We start from the raw sequence: 18,726 nt of genomic DNA on the forward strand, positions 1-18,726 counted from the left end.
TGTTCCCCAGGCAGCGAAGCACTTTTGTTCACTATTGACCAGAGGAATATAAGATCCCATATACAAGTAAAGCGCTGTTAACTCTACTGACAATTTGAGCTTCTCGACACTAGCCTCATCTTTGGGGATCATGGCTAGGAAAAGAGCTGCTATCTCAGTTGGGGGTTTACATTTCTAACCATTAGTCTTGGTGGTACTGGGTCTAGTGGCATAGGGCAAGAGCGGCTGACTCCGGAGCGCGGGGCTAACTGTTCGATCGCCAGCAGCAGCTCTGCTCCGCATCACATGACTCTGGGCAAAAGCTCACTTAATCTTCCCGAAGGCCCCCAGCGCCTTGAACCCTTAAGGGGTGATATGCTTGTGCTTTTAATTATAGATGGTGGTTTACACTTCTCACCACCACCTTGAGCGATGCTACATCTCAGACGCGAGGAAAGAGCTGCAGCCTCAGCTGGAAGTTTGATCTTCTCAACACCAGCCTCAGTGATCAGTTCTATGGGATCTTCGGCACAGGGAAAGAGCTGCCACTGCAGCTGGTGGTTCGAGGTGAGTACCTCCAGGCGGAAGGATACAGGATTCTAGGTGCGTTGAAACCACCGTGGATGCTGTGCTCACCGGCAGCCTCAAGGAGCCTGAGCCCCTGCTAACTGCTCCTCACCGACCTGAGGGACACAAGTTCTCCTTCAGGGAAGAACCGGCTACCAAACTGGACGAGAGATGATCAACATCGGCTCTGTCCACACGAACAAGAGAATCACCTTCCAGCTCCTCACCCACGCACACGAAGCCCTACACAACCAAGGACCAGGATACCTTAACAGCCGCCTCAACTTCTACGCTCCCAAACGCCAGCTTCGATCGACCAGCCACGCCCTCGCCGCCGTCCCCCGCATCCGAAGAGCCACCACAGGAGGAAGGACCTTCTCCTACCTGGCCGCCAAGACTTGGAACTCCCTTCCGACCCACCTCCGCCTGACCCAAGACCACCTCGCCTTCAGGAAGCAGCTCAAGACCTGGCTGTTCGAGCAGTAGCGGACCCCCTCCCCCCAGCGCCTTGAGACCCTCCGGGTGAGTAGTGCGCTATATAAATGCTCTGATTGATTGATTTTAGTTCTACAATTTCCAGATAGGCAATATCAACATCTTTGGTTTCATTAAAGTTTGTGTTGAAGCTGTAAGCAAAAAACTCAAACAACTAGAGGGTGTGCATATGTAAATGTGAAAGAAGGCTGAAGCCTTAGTTATAAAAGTATTATTTCTTGCATATTTCAGAGGCTTCTCCTTATGCCTTTTTTAATGGCCTTTATGATCAAACTCAGAACCATCCTCTTCAGTCACCCCCTTTTGGCGATTCACAAACCATCACCTTCCTGGGTGATACTAAAGCTTCCATAATCTATACAGCTATCAAGATTGCCCAACGAGTTAAACGCTCATCAATGGGACATTTCATGCGATAGGACGATTATGAGTGTCTCGACTCAATATGGGCGATTCCGTGTTCCATTAAAGTTAATAACTGAGTATCATTTAATTGAGTATTAGTAAGACCTGTTATTTACAGTGCTTAGAAGCGCATTATGTACTACCATACAAAGTATTAGTATCAATATTATAAAAATTGCATTATCTATGATTTAATTTTGTTTACAGGACACCGTCCACTATAAATGGTGCATAACCCCTGAAACTTGTAGTAATACACAGTCTCCCAGATAAAAAGAAAGTTAATATATGTTATTTAAGATTGGCTACAAGGTACTCGTGTGAGCCCACCTGAATGCACAGAACACGTACATGGTAACAACAGCCCTTCAGCAAGGATTTATATTGACCTAGGTATTTATATATAGCAGGGACCTAAATCTCAGGAGCATGATGTACTGTGCACACATTAGGAGTCACAAAATCCATTGCCGTGATTTTAAAGAAACATACGCGATGGAAATCTGCCCACACACTTTGGCTATTCACTATATTTCAATATTTAAATATATGTGCCATCCTCGCGGTGCAGTCTCCTCACAAGTACAACTGAATAGGTTTCTATTAGCAGTTGCAAATCATGAACATATCCCATTTAGTTTGCACCTCATTTGAAGCATTCCAGGAAACCAGTCTCAATATTTCGTGCAAATCAGTACTTTTTCAAGGCTACTTTGTGAAATAAACACTTTTCAGAGATTCACGCTGTTGGACAGCAGTTCAATACCATGCGCAAACAAAATCTAACAAAGCTCGTCAAACAACTATGTAGGTTGAGCAGCCGGTGCTGGGATGTGTATTACAAGCAAGCTACATGTTCAAATCCCACAGGACAGATTCAGTCTTTCCTGAGCGAGAAGGAAAAATGAACAAATTACTTACCTTCGGTAATGCTCTTTCTGGTGGATACTCTGTAAATGCGCAGATTTCTAGCTTCAGAATACTCCCGGTGCCAGACTGGACCCCAAAAGATTTCCTCAGCGGTGCTACTACACACCGCTAGGTGGCACCGTGAGGCTCAGCACTGGCACTGGAAAAACCTGTGACTCATACCCAAGTAAATCAACGAAGCACAAATCTGGTGCCAACTGCCCTTTCCAGCCAATCAAGAGTACCTAAGCCAGGGTGGATAAAATATTTGGCAGCAACTTGTCCAGCATTAGTTGCCTGAGCACGGGAGGCGCTAAGGTTTTCTGGGACAGCTGGTATGGTCTCGCTGGACACGCCTCACAGGGCATGTGCGTAGCATTGACCGACAGCAATGCTAGATTGGTGGAGGAATACATACGATTGCCAATTGCCTTAAAACTCCCAATATGGAGGAGTTGTGAAGAAAGAGCTGGCATTCAATTTACTGATCAAAGCCTGAAACAAAAGGCTCTCTGGAGTAGGATGTTTAGTAATAAAGTCAGAATCACCAGGAGCCGAGCTGTGATGCCTGGCAAACTTCCTATTCACCAGTGGGCAGGTATCAGTGAGGTCCTTGATAGAAGGAAGCAAATGTTGAGACATGATGGCTCCATGCTGCAACATTTCAGTAAGGATGTTCGTTTTGGTCTCGACTGAGGACAGCTGTAATTATCGGAGCTCACCTGCCCTCTAGACCACCACTGCAAAGGGAGCACTTTCTTCACTTGATGGCCCAAGTGATGAGACAAACCTTGACTCAGGGGACACTTCAAGTCCACTGGCCTCTTGCAAATCAATTTAAAAGTTATCATCTAAGTAAATGGGGGGATTAAATCTACATCCGTGCCATCAGCATCAGCCACAGCCTGGGGTGTACCTTGTCTAGAGTAAGAGCTGAAAAGAAAATGGAGCCGTTGCTGGTGCATCTGGCCTGATAGAGGCACCAAGTCAGGATGTAGGCCGACCGCTTGCGCTCTTGCAATCTTGTAGCATGACATTGGTTGAGATTGAGCTGTTTAGTTCATTGCCCGACATCAGAATCAGCACTGGATCCTCTTCCAGTGCTGGTGGCGTTGTCAGCAGCATCGGCGTAGAAGAGCCCGGCACAGGTCTTGGAGCCAGAGTGGAAGCTTGTACCGGCGTCGGTACGGGCCCAGGTGTGTCCCAAAGGGTCAGATGGTGCTGAGAAAGGATCAGCTAGTGATGACCTGACTGAGGGCCCATTTGATACCTTGGAGTTAGAAGGCATGCCTGAGGGAGACAGAAGGACACTTACATTCTCCAGAATGGCAGTCTTCAAGCTTTCCATCTGCTGCTGTGATGAGGATGATCCAGAAAAATGTATGACACACTGGGATCAGCTGAGGAACTGGCCCAGTGACTGAAGACCTTGAAGGCAAACAACTCACATCATGCTGCCCCACTGTATTCGCTTTAGGTTCAAAGTGGCGGAATATGATTGGTGTGATGTGAGCTTGATTTTGGCAAACACGGCCACTGTTTCACCTATCAGAGTGAAATTCCACTGGATTACGTACGGTTGCTTCTGCTTTCATTACATCATTATTGGATACGTTATCTGCCTATAATTGGAGCAAGCTATAACGTTGCTTAGAAGTTGATGCTTTTTTACTCAATATATGCAAATACTGCCCTGATGGAGCCCGATTCAGGGTGAAACGCGTTGGCTGCAGGAGTTGGTTTTATACCTAAAATTTTGAAAATAAAAAGAAGCAACAGAGACACCGAAGACTCTTGATCTCATTCTGTGGAATCACAATTGTAGAATATTAATCTTTCCTTTTGGGTTGCCTCTCCATACTTTGTTTATTTGTGCTATAAATTGTGGGTCTCTTGGCAGAGGATCCTGGAGGTGGGCATCCAGACAAAGTATAAATATTGATGTTAAGTATGCAGTGACCAGGAAGTTAGTGCGGCTTTAATCATCCCTTGCTGCCTGTTCTGTGCTTATTGTTTGACGGAATATGGTTGAGTCCTGCTGCACTTTTTTTTGTTCGTCCTAGGAATTATTAAAGGACTTTGAGCGTGAAGTTAACCGTTCGAGGGAACGGACTCGTGAGCAGGACAGAGTCTGAGACTTGGAGTATGAGAGGGACTTGCACAAAGGCCTAAACTTCTTCTTGAGTTGAGCAACACACAATTTTATTTCCAGGATCACCTTCCGGTGTATGAGGGTACATTTATCACATGACTGTGCCGTGGCCCGAGCCTAGACACCAGAGATACCCTTAGCACAGGTCCGTTACTGACATTTGTTTCCTCCAGTCACAACATGGTTTGAAAAACTGTAGTTTTTGGTGGGGAATTCTTTCCCTAGCACACTGGAATTTGATTTAGAAGTCATTGGCAGACTGACAAAACTGACAGTGGAGCTCCGGTTCTGGATCAAAAGGCGTGGAAAAAGAGGAACTGACATCAGCATTCAGGGGGAGCGGCGCACAGAAGTACGGCTGTAGAAAAGTTTACTGATCCAGTTTTGAGCCTGGGCAGTATTCATAGCTGACGAATCTGCAGCTAGAAGTATCTATCAGAAATGAGTGCTGGGTTAGATAACAATACCCGTGATTTTTTGACAAAATCACATTTGTTTTTTTATTCTTTATTTCGGCCGTATGGCCATCAAAGATATACAGTAAAAACATATAGAACCAGTATAAAATCAACAAGGATGTTCAATCAATGGGTACTTATACAATATAAAATCTTTCCATTCTTGGAGTTACATAGTGATAAAATTGAGATTAAAAATATAAACCTTAAAGTTGGGTGGGAGTCTGCGACTTCAAAATACGGGTGTGAGTGTGCCAGACATTGGTGAGAAATGTTGCTAGTGCAAACACAGTTAGGCTTGAAACATCGGTTTTTAAAATTCTGTACATCGGGAGATACTCCCTACAGCCAAGGTTTCTAATAAGTGGAAGGAGCCAGTGTTTCCTCGCTGCCTTGTAAATAGGGCAAAACAGGACCACATGCAAATCGCTTTCCTCCGCACCTGCACATACCGGGCACTGCTTGGTGGAGGGCGGAGATGACCAGGAGCTGGTAAAAGATCGCAAGGGCAATGTGCCATATCTCCATTGGAGAAACAGCTTCCTGGCCAACAGGGGGGAGATGGCGTCTAAGACCCTCTCCAACCTGTATGAGTCCTTGCTTTGCACAAAGACAGATGTTAGTGACCCCTCACCCTGGCTGTCTAGGGCCATGGTTAGTTTCTGTTCATTGTAAACAATGGCCAGAGCTCTCCGTGATATGTTTAATGAGGCATTAGCGGGGTCGGACCAGAGATCAGGAAACCCCAGTCTTGTGCAGGTTTTTTGAATATATTTTATCCAGGGGATCTGTAACGCTTTTGGGTGGGTCAATAGCTCCCTCAGTTCCGCCCTATAGGCAGAGAGTTCTTCACTACTCCATAACCTTCGCCAGAAGGCTATGGGTCTTAAGCCTAGTTCGTCAGCTATTGGTCGCAGGCCCAGATCCAGTCTCAATGGGAGGAGCGGGGTGCTGGGCGGGAGTGCAACTGTCTGTCTAATAAAGTTGTTCTCAGTTAAGGACAGACTGCGGGAAGATGTATAACCCCACAATTCCGCCCCGTACATGGTGGCACCCCTGGCCTGTGCCTTATAGATCTGGATGAGCGGCCCCAGCGGACGATATGTGGAACCATTCATCATCCGCACGATACCCCCTGTGATCTGTACCAGTTTTAGGTTGGCCCTACTCTTATGTGGTCCCCATGACATTGTTTCATTAAGGGTTACACCGAGGTATTCGAAAGTGGAGACTCTCTCAAGCCGTGAAGCTCCTAATGATGGGTTCGGACGCAATTTTTGACTTGGGTTCAGGACCATAAATTTGGTTTTAGCCGCGTTGATTTCTAATCCCCTATCATTGCAGAAAGCCACAAATGAGTCGAGGATCCTCTGTATCCCCATTGGGGTTTTGGACAGCAGCAAGGTGTCGTCTGCAAACATGATTGCAGGCACCCTGCTGCCGTTCAATTTAGGGGCGTCAGTGTATTCGGTGGCGTTTAGGTGGGCAATTACCCCGTTGACAAAGAGGCAGAACAGGGTCGGTGCCAGCACACAACCCTGTCTAACCCCCCGGTCAACGGGGAATCTATCCGTCAATGCCCCGGATCTCCCGCACCTCACTCGGGCATAGTTGTTATAATGCAATCTCTGTAAGATTATCAGGATATCCGGGGGGACGCCCATCTCAGCCAGAACGCTCCAAAGTTTCCCTCTGGGCACCAGGTCGAAAGCGGCCCGCAGATCCACAAAAATTGTGTATAGGCTGCCGCCCTCGAACATCGCTGCCCTCCAATAGATGATATTCAACCGAAAGACCTGATCCACTGTGGAGACTCCCTTCCTGAATCCCGCTTGGTACGGACTAAGGACACCCAACTCTTCTACCCAATCCTGGAGCCGGTTCAACAGAATCCTACCGAACAACTTCTGCGACACATCAATTAAACTGATTGGTCTGTAATTGGCTGGGAGGAGAGGCGAGGCCTTTTTGAATATGGGAACCACCTCTGCCCCCAGCCAAGTACTCGGAATTTCCATGCCGCTCAGAACTCCATTAAACATAAAAATCACATTTATTTATTTGAAATGTGTTATACAGCGTGAACGTGACCCTTGTGGGTATCAGAGCACTTCACAAGTACATGAAGCAATGACATAAAAATCTTTAAGCATTAATAAAAGTAGATACAGGATAGGAGAACAATAAGCTCAAGAGGCAGAGTTCTAATGATCTATACCAAGAATTTGTTCATTAACAGGAGTTTGACTTTTTTCTTGAAGGAGGTAGAGAAGGGGGTCAGTCTAATTTCAGGGAGGAGAGAGTTCCAGGTTCTAGGGGCCATGGCACAGAAAGCGCGGTTGTAGGTTTTCTTCCGATTGGAACATTGTGGCTTTAGCAGAAAGGTGCTGGAGCTTCTAGAGGATCTAGAGCCTCCAGACAGATCAAGCTTGTTGGCAACATAACTTGGGGTGCTGAATTGTAGAGCTTTGTGCGTTGGTTTGTGGTGTTTGACATATAATTGAATAGCATTAATTATTCATTTAATTTAGCTATTTGGGGGAGCACAAGTCATGCATAGCCACGCCTGGGCACTGTGGTAAATTTCAAGATTTATAGGAGGAGTGGAAAAGTCAGAGGTTAGTTACAGCGCAATGGATGTGTGTTGTTAGCTTCAGTACTTAATTTGAGCTGGTGGTTACACTGGCACTCCTTTTTGGGGACTGGCTCTTACTTTTCTTCATCTGACTTGAACCCAGAGCAAGAGAGTGAAAAACACACATGAGGAAAAGAAGAAGAAAGAGAAAGAGAAAGACAGAAAAACTTTGACTTAGGTAGAAAGCAGGAACCCACAAGAGTGAAATAAAGGGGCAGAGTGTGGTGGATTAAAGAGGCATGAGGTGCAATCAAGACTACACAGACTTGGTATTCAACATGTGGACATTCAATAGCACCGGCCGTGGTCTTCTGAGCTATGGTTTGGGCCCCCCACTAATTCTTTTATAAATTAAGCACTTTAAAGCTATTATTTAGAATTCCTCGATCACTGCCCCTTTCAATGTACAGACCTGCCAACTTTGTAAATATGTTTGTTGTGTGAAAGGGAAGGCGGGCCACAGAGAGGTGGGGCCTTGAGAGGAGGTTGGACTCCTGATCTTTCAATACCTATGCACCATGAAGGGACATTGGCTGGTGCAGGGCCTGAAGAGGGGTAAAGCTTTGTGCTTGAGCATCCATTCCAACCAGGGCAAAAACGCAAACAGCCGCCACACACAAGCGGGAAGCTACTGTATGTAGGGGATCAGCACTTTATGCTCAGTATACGCTACTGGCTCACCACCCGGTGACCATTTGAACAGTGCAATATCAGGTGGCACATGGTGAGTTGTCAGCTCAGAATATAGGAGTTCAGACAGGGATATTATCTTTCTTGCAAACCCAGAGATTGTCTTTAGGGGTGACTGAAACAATCACAAATAGAATGGGGATTAATTCAGCAGCTGCGCCATCTCTCCTGCTGGGATCACATGCAGTGGGTGGCAGGGAAGGAATTTGTCAGGCGCGCACCTTTACGCATCATTCGTCATCGAGGGCTTAGCTTCATAAGAGGATGAAGCAAGGTGACCAGACATCCCAGATAAGCCGGCACAGTCTCCGATTTTGGATGCCTCCCCCGGAGTCCTGACATCGTTTTCAGAAGTGGCGCATAATGAGATGCTTTCTGTACTAGGTTACATGGATGGCTTTCACACTGCACCGCGTTTTGCCCCTGTTGTACATGTTTAAGGCATGCTGCACGTTGCACAAGATAGCTAAAGATGTACATGAGAGCTCACAACATCTCTGAAGAACTGGGATATGGTCGAAATTACATTTAAAAAACTGAGGAGACAAAGAAAGGCCAAGAGGTGAAGAAAGAGAAAGCCAGCGAAGCTGAACAAGGTGTAGGAACAAAAAGACACAGAGACAGGGCGATGAAGAGGTGAGCGATAAGAATGGAAGTTAAAGGAAAGCACGATAGGAAGAGGACTGGGGCAAGAGAGAAAGATTAGATATGGAGACAAATATAATGAAAAGGAGAGAGAAAGAAACAAGAGTAACACCAAGGAGTAAAGAACATAGTGCAATAAGGCTGGGATAAAGAAATAGAGTGAGCCTAGCAAAATGAAAAGCAAGAGAAGGTAAGAAGAAAAAGAGACAAGGAAAAAAGAAACAAAAGTGGATAGAAGGAGAAAAGGATAATAAAGGGAAGGTGACAAAGGGAGTGAAGAGAGGTCCTAAGCCAATCACAATTCTGCAATGCAGCGTTATGATAACTAAGCACCCAGGCAGCACCAAAGCAGTGTTGCGATTGGTCTGAGTGCAGCGATTCGACGCTCAGCCAGGAAATGGGAGCCTGGGCATGATTTCCAGCCAGGCTATAATGCAGCCTGGGTGGAGAACATGGTAAGTGCGCATGAATGTTTGGCCGGCCCCAAACGGCCGGCCAAACATTAATGCGCACTTGTAAAGTGCACTCGCCACTCCCCATGCTCCTGTATCAGAGCAGCCCTGCCCCACCCTGCAGAGCTGCTGCAGCAGGACAAAATACAATGATAATAACCTCAAGTTATTATCATTTGATTTTTACTTTACTTCGCTGCTGCACAGCAGTGGGGCGATTCTCCTCCGCCTTAGCAGAGGAGTCACCACTGTGAGAGAAAATACTAGAGAAGAAGTGAGAGAAGAAAGAGTAAAAAAAACAGGAAGGCGAGAAAGAAGTGGGTGAGAATGAAAGAAAGTGGAGCTACATAAACAAAGGGAGCAAAAGAGATAAGGGATATTGAATGTGAGGGGGAAAGAAGGAAAAGAGGGTGAGAAAAGGAAGGGATAAAAGAGAGAAGAGTGATATTTCAATACTACCAAGACAGTACCAATGTTCCAGGCCCAGCATACTTTAAAATACCGTCTGTGAAATTAATCTCAGAATATTTCCCTGGGTAGAATCCACATACACCATTTATGATCCTCAAATGTATGCAAAGTATTGGATATTAGATATTATTATGGGCCAAATGTACTTTAAATATAGTGGGTTACAGTTCGTTCTGAAAATACAGAAACAAGGCACTTCCTTTTCTCTTTCTCTCGCACACTCTCGCTCCTTCGGGCCCCACCTTAGAAAAGATCCAAGACAGAGCGGGCTTTGGGTCTGGCATGTAGTAGGGATGACAGAAGATGGCAATAAACAATAGTGGACCTACCAGATTAAAATGTACCCCCATAACTATTTTAGCTTCTCAATTGAAATTATAGGCCACATGCATTTGGAGTGCCAAAGCCACTGGGGCAGCATGAAAGAACCACATGTGGTGCAGCTTAACACCATCAAGATTCATTACTTTACGACCCAGCAGTCTGAGCTCCCTCCAGCAGGAGGATGCAGCATAAATAGAAAACCAGCCAGCCTTTCTCCCTCTTCCCCTTCCCTCCCTTCACTGAGCGAACATGACCCTAGGGGGTATGAGAGCGCTTTACATTAAACCAATCGGAAACAGACGGTTGCGGGGGTAATATACATACATACAATGTTCGACATTCAATCAAAAAGAGGTAGACAGTGGTAGATAAGATAACAAATGTTGCTAATAGTAACATATGGTAAGATGAAGGGTTTTATGGGTCATGCAGGCGATCTTTAGTTGTATTCTTGCCTCATATGGTAGCCAGTTTAGTTCTTTTAAGGTCGGAGAAATGTGGTTATTTCTTTTTATTCCAGAGACCAGCCTGGTCGCAGAGTTAAGAGATACCCTCAGCTGGGCCAATTTGTATTTGGGAAGTCCGCATAGAGTGGTGCTTCCGAAGTCCAATCATGGCAACACTAGAGCTTGTACCGCCACTTTTAAGACGGCCTGTGGGAGGAAGGGTTTACGTTTCCTTAGGATCCTCAACTGATGGTTAGCTTCTTTGGTGGCATTACTGAAATGTGCCTGCATATTCAGATGTTTGTCTAGGATGATTCCCAAGGATTTAGCGGAGTTAATGAGGTGGGTAGAGCAGTCAAAGGTTGTTAGATGCTTCAGCCAGAGGTCTATCTTGGGTGTGTGGTTGAGGGGGGGGGGGGGGGGGGGGGGAGGACTAGGGGGGAGGACTAGGGGGGGGGGGCGGGGGATGAGGAGGAATTTCATTTTTTTGGTGTTGAGCATGAGGTGATTGCCAGCGAGCCAACTTTGAGTATTATGCAGAATAGCGTTGAGGGAGATAAAGTCTTCTGGGGAGGCAATTTTCATATACAATTGTGTTACGTCTGCATACAGGTGATATAGAATGTTTGCAGAGTTCAACAGTTTGCCAAGGGTTACATGAGTAGATTGGAAAGAGTGGGTGATAGTGCTGAGCCCTGTGGAACCCCTAGGGTGACCATGGAGGGTTGAGAGAGTGATTGCTTCATCTTGATTCTTTGGGTTCTGTTGTTTAGGAAAGAGGTAAACCATTGTAGCACGGGACCAGATAGACTCATCCTTCATTCCAGTAGGGACAGTAGGTTGTCATGTTTAACTGTGTCGAAAGTGGAGGATAAGTCGAGGAGTATCAAAGGACATGATTCATTATGGTCTAGCATTTTTAATATGTCGTCCATTATGTGGATGAGTGCTGATTGAGTGCTGTGTCCTTGACGGAAGCCAGATTGGTGTTGGTCTAAGAGGTTGAACTTCTCAATGTGATTGCATAGTTGAATTTGTACACATTTTTCAAGTAGCTTCCCCAGAGTGGGGTGTGGGATATAGGGCGGTAGTTGTTGAGATCTGAGGAGAGGGAGTTGGCTTTCTTTAGTATGAGTGTTACCGGCCCTCCTATAAGCAGTCAGGTATGGTGCCTTGCCTAAGAGAGGTGTTTACAATATTTGATCATAAGGGTAGAATAGAGGTTTTTAACATTTTGAATGAGGAAGGAGATAGTGGATCTGTGAAGTGACTGGAGTGATTAATCGCTAGAAGAGTGTTATAGATCTTGTTTTCCGTGTAGGGCGTGAAGGTTTGTCAAGAGGCATTGTTTTTAGGAGTTTCCACTGGTATACTAAATTAGACCTTGACCTGGGCGTAAGATGTAGACTCATGATTGGTAGCTGGTGGAAGGGCATTCTTAGATTGTATGTCGTAGTCAATGGCTTTTGTTTTTTCTAGGAAGAAATTGGCACGCTCCTCGCAGCTAGGGGTAGCCGACTCTCTTTGTTCCTTAGCGTTTGGTGTGTTGGGTGATTGATGTTTGACTATTTCGAATAATTTTGGGGATGATTAATGGCTCGGTTCAGCTGGGTTCTAAAGAAGTCTGCCTTAGCTTTTAAGAGTTTCCTGTTGTATGTATTCCTTAGCGCTCTAAAGGTGATTTAGGTGTTCAATAGAGGGTACTGATCTCCATAGTCGTTCAGCTGATCTTAGCTTGCGCAAGTCAGAGTTCAGATTCTCGTTGAACCATGGTTTGGATGTTTTGGTGGAAAGTTTTTTTGTTGGGGGAGGGCTGTTGAGTCAAGTATTTCAAGAGTAGTGGAATTGTAAAAGACTGTGAGGTCATGAACGTCTACCATGCCTGTCTGGGGGGGGGGGGGGGGGGGGTCAGGTCGGTGTTGCATCTGTTTGCTATTTCGATAGGGTTGATATTTTGGATATTCCTTTCCCATTGTTTTGCTTTTATAGGTTGGACTCTTTTCGGGGTCACTTCAATATTGGTAGAAAAGAAGATGCAGTAATGGTTTGACCAATCACAGGGGAATCCAATGAGACATTGTTCGTTTTGGCTATGATGAGGTCTAATGTTTCTCCCTTGTTATGGGTTGGACTGTCACAGAATTGGGTCAGATCCTGATCTGACAGGAAAGATTTAATACAGGTTACATCTCCGAGAAAAATCTACGACACTTGTGAGTTGTCGTTGAATGTGATGTCTTCCATTATCTGTTCGATGAACGGAAGATTATCACTGGGGAGTTGGTATATTATGTGAAGTTTGCTAATAAGGCAGTTGATGTTTGTGATGTTGATGCAACAGTAATCACAGGTGGATAAGGAGATGGTGTCTGTTTGATTGACTGAGAGTGTGTTTTGGTAGATGCATGCTAAACCACTGCCAGGTTTCACAGTTCTGTCTAGGCGGATTATACCATGACTAGGAGGGACCAGTAGGTCTAGGATAGGTGAGGAACAGCTGTTTAGCCATGTTTCAGTCAGGATAACAATATCAAGCTCATTTGAGAGGATGAGATTGTGGATGTCAGGCGCATGTTTGCTAGCAGATCTGCAGTTGAGGAGTACGCACTTCAGTTTGTTAGTGGAGTGGGTGAGGGCTGTCTGCACTATGTTGATATTTTTGAGATTTTTGCTATTTATAGATCTTTTGTTGTGCGTGAACCTCCAACCACCATCCACAAAGCCAGAGAACATCCAAAGTGACCCTCCTGCCACCATCCAGACACAGAGCACCCAACTCACAACTCTTCCTGGAGCAGGGTCAAAGAGAAGAATCCACCACACTCTACCCACACCATTGATTCAATACCCACAGAGAGGAGCCCGCTGCAAAGCCGTGCCCAGAACCAACCTAGGCCAGAAAACACTCAGCTTCTTCTAAGTCAACCATCAACCCTGACTCAAGAAGAGGAGAGTCACTGCCTCCCGCCAAAAGGAACCCCAGAAGCTCAAGGTCTAATGTGGAATGCCTTGAACCAAAGCTGGAGGGCAGAACCCTACTATTCACGCTTCAGGAAACTCCTAAAATGAAAGTCATTCACGCTTTACCTAGACCACAGGAGCAAGTCAGGAAGATGGGATAGAGGCCATGCCCCACAGGGCCCTAGAATCCTCTTACTCCACAAGGCCACCCTTTCACTGTGAACCACGCAGTGTTCGGTCAATGCGGGGACAAGTAGTAATGTATAAACATTTTACAGTCTGTGTGCGTGCACTGTGCTGCTGTATTGTTGTACAGAACTGTCAAGCTTCAATATCATGAACATCAATACTCAGCAATTGATTTTCGAGAGTTTGTGGAATCCGAGGAAGATTCGAAGCAAGTGCATCGTTTTGAGGAGGCACGGAAGTGGGGGGATGAGAGATGCATTTCTGAAAAGTGTGGGATCTTTATTAGTTTATGGGATGGGGCAATTTGACTCTATTCAGGAATATCTGGGATTAGACAGAGAGCATCAAGGGCATGACACACCCAAGCAGGCCTGCCCCCTCCCTTGAATGGCGAGGTCTCATGCCTGGCGCAGCACGCTCCAGTGGAATGCTCATACCCTGTGGTTAGCAGTCCAGCACCGTTCCACGACCTAAGACTTTTGGCATCTTAGTGAAATACGACAAAATCCAAGAGGCTGCACCTGGCGACTCATTAATATGATTCGTGATGCACCCTGGGAAATCATGGACCTCGGCTTCTCGCACAGTACTCCCTTGGGCCACTTCTTGCATTTCCAAGTTAGTATTGGGTGACAAGAGTTGATGGGGCCACTGGTCCACGGCCAGTTCGAAATCTGAGCACCTAACTAGTGCATGGTTTATTCAAAACCATATACAAATCAAGCCCCTTGCTTCTCTTAAAACAAGGAAGTCACACGTCCCATTATGTCCTCAGGGCCTCTGGGGCAATTATAACAGCAACCCATCACCCGCTGGTTAAATTTCTAGCAAAATATACCAGCTGCCTAAACGTACCTTTGAACCCAACACACCTGGACTTCCAAATATTAGCAGACCCTGCACGCGCCACCATTTCTGGGTGGAGCCTATTCCATTTTGCAACTGTTTCCATCATTAACATCCAGGTCGGCCCAGCGTGACATCGACACTTTCAAATTATTAAAAGGCCCTGTGTGAAACAGCAGAGCACGGAAGACCCACAGCGCAGCCGTCTGTTGCCTGGTATGGCCAGACCCAGGTTTATTTCTGAAGGTTAGTTAGTTGAGTTTTTAAAGGAACAGGTTGCTCTTCAGCTGTTTTCTTGGGGTGTGGTATTTGGTCTAAAGGCTGAAGAGGAGGAGACCGAGACGGACATGTTGGGTGAGTGGTGGTTCTCGAGTTGTTTTCTTAAGACTGGCGGTTCAGACTGTTTGCAGCATCTTTTGGTGAACCTGTTCCAATTGGCTGGAACCAGGATCGCGATGGGGTAAGCCCCTGCAAAGGTACGGAGCAGCGAGGCGGGTTTTGATGGGGTGTTGGGATCATCTTGTAGTTTGGGGCCTGGAGATGGCTCTGGTCGTGGATGTGGTATATTAGAGGTGGCGTGCTCTCTGCCATTACTTTGGATGTGTGTCAACAAAAGAGCTGAGCGCCATTTAACTATACGCACCCTATTTCGTGTGAGACCTAAATATCACATATGGCGTGGTGCAGCTGGCAGGTGGCAAACATTTTAAGTCAGAATTGCAGTCAGCTCAAAAAAGACCTAAAACTACGCCTATTAAAAGACACCTTCGTCCTACCCACCTCCCCCACACACATTTTCAGAACCACTCCTTCCATCTTTTGTTCTGATTCTGTTAATTCACTTCTGTAGTGTCTTAGCGTGGACACGTTCTAGTGTTCCGGTGTGATGTAACATACTCTACACCCACCCACCACAGACGTCATGGGTGTCACATGACGCTGCCAATAAAAGAGGCTGAGCGCACGTGCTCGCGACCTTTCCCACTACCGATTCCTGGTGTCTGTGTCCATCATTGCTGCGCCTAACATGCGGGCCCAGGGCCCTCCACAATCATCATTACAATGGCGACGAGGTCGGTAGTGCAACCCATGCGTGCCACTACCCTACACTGAGGAAAAGGGGGAGAGAGCTGCCCGCCTGAAGGGCATCCCCTGCAGCAAGGTGCAGCGAGCCGAGAAGCCGGTGAGCACGTCGGAGCACAGCAGCCACCAAGAGGCTAACAGCAAGCCGACCGAAGCCACCCGCGTCAGCCGCCACCAACATGTGCCACCAGGAATGAGCGGACCGCCCAGAGCCCACCTGAGACGGCCGCGAAGCAGTGACCCCCCGGAGAGGTGTACCGGCCGGGCGGAGGCCGCGACAGAGCATCAGGCCCGTCGGCCGAAGGTGAGCCCAAGGGGCGAAGTGACTTTAAATAAACTGTGCCCAATCATAAGCAGGACCAGCGGAGCCTACCCGCGGCCTGCCTGAGTCATCCCCTGCCCCCGCCGCGTGTGTGACTGTAAGCGGCGGGGCCCAGAGACAAGAGACTGCGTGAGGGAGAGTGCGGCTGGACCCGCAATTAACATTATCAACGAGGGGGAGGGAGCGGAGTAGCTAACCGCCTCCCGACCCCCCTCGCAACGTGGTCCGGGCCAGCGGAGTCCACCCGCGACCTGCCGACGGCACCCCCAGCGAGGATAGACTCAGCAGCGCCAGCGGAGCCCACCCGCGACCTGCCGGCGGCACCCCCAGCGAGGATAAACTCAGCAGCGCCAGCGGAGCCCACCCGCGACCTGCCGGCGGCACCCCAGCGAGTAAAGACATTGCAGAGCCAGCGGAGCCTACCCGCGGCCTGCGAGAAGCAAGGCGGGTCTCCGCCGCGCAGCAAGTGCCAGTAGAAGCTGCTGCGGCGGGAGACCGGCGGAAGTGGAACCTGCTGGGCCAGAGAACAATCAAGTCGGCGGAGCCCAACCGCGGCCTGCCTCGAGCGCCCCCCGTCAGGGAGGAGTGACCGGAGAGACCCGCTCCCCCGCCGGAGTGAAGCACCAACACCCCCGCCCGCGTGAGTACGGCCGAGGCTGCCGCGGGCTGGGAGGGGAAGCAAGGAAGAAGTAAGCGTCCGCACGGGGCCAGCGCCGCCAAGATCAAAAGTGCCCCCTCCTTGTGTGCTCCGTGTGAGGAGCAGAGTGCCTGGAAGCGGCCAGGAAGAAGTAGACGTCTGCACGCGGCCAGCGCCGCCAAGTTCAAATGTGCCCCCTCCTTGTGTGCTCCGTGTGAGGGGCAGAGTGCCTGAAAGCGGCCAGCGCCGCCAGAATAAACGTAGAGGTGCCTTTGAACGTCAAAGTGTGCGAGACACGGAGCCTGCACACCACAGAACTGCCTCGCCCTCATGCCTGCACCCTCCTGCCCACAAAATAACTCAATAGCAGGGAAGGGACTCACCAGGAAGGCAGTGTGGGGCCAGGTTCCCAGCGGCTGCTCCAGCACCAGCCCCCGGTGCACAGAGAGAGACAAACAGTAGAGTACACAACACGAGGAAGACGAGAGCCACCAGGCAGGCACCCACCAAACCGGAGTCTACCGCCATCTGGTGGCCGAAGAAGGAAAGTGCACCTGCATCTATAAGAAACAAACAAGCATCGCACAACACCAGGCAATGCAGCAGCAACAAGGGGTAAAGGACTAAGCAAAGCCCACAAGGAGAATTGAATCTCATGCAGCAAGTAAGTGTGCAAACAAGTACGGAAAGAACCACACGCACCAGCAAGGAGTCGGCAGACGCCACTTCCAGAGTGACGTGGGAAGAGGCACCAACGCCTCTCCAAGCATCTAAGCAAGGACAAAACGTCTGGAGAAAACGACTGCCAAGCACTGGAGGAACGATCAAGGAAAAGACTGCCGCGATCAGAAGACGGAGAGAGCAGCGACTCCTAGTGGCCACAGGAGATCACCGCAGCATCAACTACTCCCGCCAACGGTCCGAAGCAGCAAGCACCTGACGCCAGCCAAAGCAGCAAGTACCCAACGGTCCAAAGCAGCAAAGTACTGGACGTCAGCCAAGCAGCAAGAAATCGACGCCAGCCAAAGCTGCAAGTACCAACGACACGCAACAAGTGTCCGAGAGCCTTGAAAAAACTACGGGCGCAGATAACGCGCCACGTGGCAAGGCACAGACCCACGAGATGGAAGAAGGGCACAGGTAACGCCACAGTGCAGAACAGTTACCGGAGACGACCACTAAGCGTGGCGCCCCCAGAAGCCGATCCACAGAAAGATCGCGTACCAAGTATGACCCGCGACGGGTCCCCTCAAACAACACCAGAAAGTGCTATTGCACCAAGTCCGACAGGACGACCGAAGAGGCCTGCCAAAACATCAGCAGGAGTGGACCGCCAAACGGTCCTGGACGTTCAACCTAGTCAAGGTCTGTGAACACCATCCCACGAACGTCACCTACAAGAATCTAGAGAAGAGGGTTCGCGACACCAACTCAGGAAGCTGAGGAAGAGGGAGGAAGTGTTCCTGTCAGGGACAAACCAGGAGTACACATGCAGCGGGCGCGCCCTGCATGTTGGAGCCAGGTCAAGAGAGAAGATGCAAGATTGGACCAAGTGATGTCGCGAAACAGGAAGGGAGAAAAAGGAGTGATCCGAGTGGCACGTCTGCCACTGTGAAAAGAAAGGAAGAAGAGGAGAGAGCTGTGTGGCACGTCTGCCACTGTGAAACAGAAAGGAAGAAGAGGAGAGATCTGAGTAGCACGTCTGCCACCGTGACAAGAAAGGAAGAAAAAGAGAGATCTGAGTGGCACCTCTGCCACCGTGAAAAGAAAGGAAGAAAAGGAGAGACATGTGGCACCTCCGCTAGAGCGGAAGGAAGCATATTCCACGTGGCCGTTGCCACAGTTAAAGAGCGGAAAGAAGTATATCCACGTGGCCATTGCCGCAGTTAAGAATGGAAGGAAGTATATCCACGTGGCCGTTGCCACAGTTAAGAATGGAAGGAAGTAAATCCACGTGGCCGTTGCCACAGTTGAGAGTGAAGAAGAAGTCAGTGCAAAGTAGGTCCCCACAGGAGTCCAAGGCCGAAACTGGTACGTAACCATCATTCCACGGCGAACTA

At 48.3% G+C, this 18,726-nt stretch overlaps 1 protein-coding gene across 1 annotated transcript in view; it reads right to left on the reverse strand.

Annotated features, from left to right (window-relative positions):
- The window catches only part of MYO1D (myosin ID), a 620,564-nt gene that overhangs the window by 268,558 nt on the left and 333,280 nt on the right, over positions 1-18,726 (reverse strand). The gene's annotated exons all lie outside the window — the stretch shown is intronic.

This window comes from Lissotriton helveticus, chromosome 5_1 (assembly GCF_964261635.1).
Source record: "Lissotriton helveticus chromosome 5_1, aLisHel1.1, whole genome shotgun sequence".
Lineage (NCBI taxonomy): Eukaryota > Metazoa > Chordata > Amphibia > Caudata > Salamandridae > Lissotriton > Lissotriton helveticus.